The sequence below is a fragment of the Pundamilia nyererei genome, unplaced genomic scaffold, assembly GCF_000239375.1.
Source record: "Pundamilia nyererei isolate P.nyererei 1_Seehausen unplaced genomic scaffold, PunNye1.0 scaffold00339, whole genome shotgun sequence".
NCBI classification, from domain to species: domain Eukaryota; kingdom Metazoa; phylum Chordata; class Actinopteri; order Cichliformes; family Cichlidae; genus Pundamilia; species Pundamilia nyererei.
Window position 1 is genome coordinate 465,934 of NW_005187740.1, and position 3,996 is coordinate 469,929.

A 3,996-nucleotide genomic window follows, 5' to 3' on the forward strand; every position below is an offset into this window, starting at 1 on the left:
TTTAGGCTTGTAGTTGGTGATATTCCTAAAACCTTTCCACACAGAGGCCGAGTCATTCTCTGAGATCTGCTGCTGCATCTTCTGCAGCCAACAATGATGGTTTTCCAACTGAAAACCATCAGCTAAGTGGGAGCACTGATTGAAATATATTTTAAAATAGGGACTTAACTCTTTTGCTTAAAAATCAATTATCACCCACACAGCTTAATACAAATGCAAGAAAGTTAACTGTTTTAAGGCCTCAGCCTTCAGACGCAGCACTCTCCTGATTGGTTTAAACAGCCAGTCATTCATAGGCTGATCAGATCATGAATGTCTCCATGACACTCTGACTCAGGTGGACCTGCAGCAGGGAGCTCCAACATACTGAAACACTAAAACAATGAAAGAAAAGAAAGTTCAATCTCAGCATGTTTGCTGCTGGACTTGGAGGCTCTGAGTTGATAAGAACGTCTTCTTCCACATGTGTGTTAGTGCATAATGGTGCTTTTATAGATTAGAGTTCATTCCTACAGCTCTGTCATCATTTAAGCTTCAGTAAAATTATTTAAGTGAGGTCCTACTGATCATTGTTACCACCTGAAAATAAAGTACTTTATTTGCTGCTTTATTTTTACACATTGCAACTTAGAAGCTTTCTTTTTTTTTGTAAAAGAAGCTGGGTGCTTATATGAGATCACGTTCTTGGCCTCTGCACAGAGCAGAAGCACCAACAGGATCATCCACAGGAGAACCATGATCAGCTTCAGCATCCACAACAAGACGGAGTCGTCTTAAAGCAGCTCAGCTCTGATGTGATTGACAAATTATTGCTCTACACTTCCTGTTTCACACAATCAGTTTGGCTGTTGTAATGTTGCACAAAAAGCCATACCAGCTTTTCACGCCTCTGCCCTAACATCTGCAGTTTCAGTTAATACAACAGATTTTCAGCTCTTACTGACTGATTTTTGATGATGGTACCAAAATAGTAAAACAACACTTCAACAGCAACATTGTTGTACATCAAAAGCTATCAAAAGCTGTGATAGCATCATAAATAACTTTCAGAAGAGGACAAATGGTCTCTAATACTGACTCTAATGCTAAAAAAGTAGTACTAGTAGTACATATGATTTGATAAGTAACGAAAACATGAGAGCCAAAACTGATCGTCAGCTCATCATGTCCCAGCTGATCAAGTGGCTTCACCTCTTGTCTCCAAGCTGTTACTGCAGAAACACATTCATACACATATTAAGTAAAACAAATCAAAGTAGATAATAACTTCAATGAGGTGGCACATTTTCTAGTACTATAACACTGCCAAAACACGTACTACACCATTTGGTAGTACTGACACTACAGACCCAACTCTATCTTGTACTTCTAGGTCTGCTAGTCAGGGTACACCCTGGAAAGGTCGCCAGTCTGTCGCAGGCTAACACAGAGAGGTAGACAACCATTCAATTCATAACCAATTAATCAAACCACACAAAGCACATCTTTTGACTATGGGAGGAAGCCGGAGGACCTGCAGAGGACATGCAAACTCCACACAGAAAGGCCACGGCCAGATGGTGGATTCAAACCCAGGACCTAACCGCTCGGTGCTACCCACCATGTTGCCCCTTCTGTAGTACATAATCGACTTATTTGTACACATGTGTAATGATCATCAGTATCTGGAATATTAATGACTTTGTGTTCAGCTGCACTGTAAACACCAGCAGATCCAGAGTGATGGGCCTTGAAGGGATCATTTTATATATGAATTGGCCTTTAAAAGAGGACCTGAGGAGACAAGTTAAATCCAGGTACTTTGATCAGGAAATGATGACAACAAAATTTTAGTGACATCATTTGGAGTATGTGTGGAACATTGTGTACGATTACCACATCAAATTACTGACCTTTTACTGTGTTATTTTTTACAATTATTCTTGCAAGAAAGTAAAAGTCTTTCCACAAACACAAACAAGAATCAGCACTTTTAGAAAGTTTACTACATCTATAATTAGTCTACCCCTCTATTTGTTCTATTAATGGGACTTCTACTATTCTAATTATTGAGAACAACAGTTGCTCCATATTGATCATGACAAATAATGAAAAAAACAGCTCTTTCTGAGTAGTCGTTTTTTGTCTGAAACGCTCCGCGTCCACACTAGCGTTTACAGTCGTTTTCGCAGAGTTGAAAGAGAGAGAGAGTTAAAGAAATAGAAGAAAAGCTATCTGGAGCATGTACAGACTGATATTAATCTTTAATAGGGCTGTCAAAATTGAGAGCAAACAAAACAACTGCTGTATAATGCACTCCGCTATCTTAGTTTAATTGGTCACGTGACTGCATCATATAACTAACATGCGTCATTGTTTTAGAAAGTCTTCGTTTTCACGGTCCATACTGTGACGCGAAAACACCGTTTTCAAATCATTGCGTTTTGTAGAGCGTTTTCAAAACGCTGCATTTTCCTTGAGCGAAAACGCCGTCTCAGTGTGGACGGGAAGCCAAGGAGAAAACGATGCGTTTTCAAACAAAAATGCATTAGTGTGGACGTAGCCAGAGAGACAGACAGTCGTTTGGATTTACATTCACACCTATGGCACCAATTAACCTAACCCCACTAATTGCATGTCTTCGGACTACCTAGAACTACTCACGATCCTGCTACTACTGCTATTAATACTACCACAAGCATGGACTTTATGACTTCTATTACTAGATTTCTACTGAATTTACAAGCATTTTACACCAAATTGTTAACACAACAGAGGGTGTACTTAGGCCTCCTTTAACAATTAAGATACTTGTAATAAATGTGGGCTGTTTGTAGCTGTGGAGGAAAGACTAAGTGAATTAGAGACCTAGTTCCCCACCCTCGAAAGTCCTGTATGTAGTCAATATCCATTAGTCTCTGTAAGCAAAGGTACCTTAGTTAACATTAGTCCCCAGTAGAATGTCCTGAGCATCCAGGAACACAGGCTGGCTGGATGAGGATGAGGATATGGGTGCAGTGTAGCCCTAAATAGAAGCCTCTGTGCTGGCACACTACCAGTCTGTTCACGTTTCAAAGAGCTTTTCCCCAGTTGGTGAAACATCTACGAGGAAGAAACAAACTCTGGTTATTGGCGACTCGATTTTGAGAAAATGGAAAGCAAGACAATACAGCAGCTATTGTCCATTGGCTTCCAGGGACCAGAGCAGCTGACATTAAATAAATACTGAAACTGCTGGCTAAAGATAAACATAGATTTAGTAAAAGAAAATAATTCACCAGTAATGACACCTGTCTACATCAATCAGAGGTCAGTAAAAAATAATTTCAGCAAACAAAATTACAAAGAAATAATTTTTATTGAAGTATCCTCAACTGAATCAAAGACAAAAGAAACAGTTAAATGTGGATTCTTCAACAGTTACGTTTCACTCTTCAAAGCCTCTTAGTACATGCTTTAATAACTGACCAAGATATGACTTCATTTTATCTTACAGAAACCTGGTTACTGACTAAAACGGGTCCTATCTATTTTTTAAAGATAGCTGCTAATTTGTCCAATATTCCTGTTTCTTCAGGAATGTGATCTATTGAAAGCAGCAGTGGTGAGGTAGGTTTATGTTTCAGTGTGTGATTACATAAATAAGATCTCTCATTTTTAAAATAAGTACACATTAGCCTCTCATTTGGCTTCTTTAATAAATTGAACTGATGGAGAGAGTTTTGCAGGCACATGATGGGGTTTACTCATCTGTGTTAATTACAGGAACACAGTACTGTGACTATTTTCTCAGTACTGTGCACACAAACAAAACAAAGCAAATTTGACAGACAGATGTCACTGAGTGCACCTCTCTCTGCACACAGCAAAAATTAAACAAAATTAAGAGCCAGAACACATTATCTTACCATCTGTCCAATAAATGCCTGAACGCGATTTAACTGAATGGACTGCTCTTAAATTTGTTTTGTTACCAGCAGGGGCGATTCTAGGATTAGAGCTTTGGGGGTGCTGAGC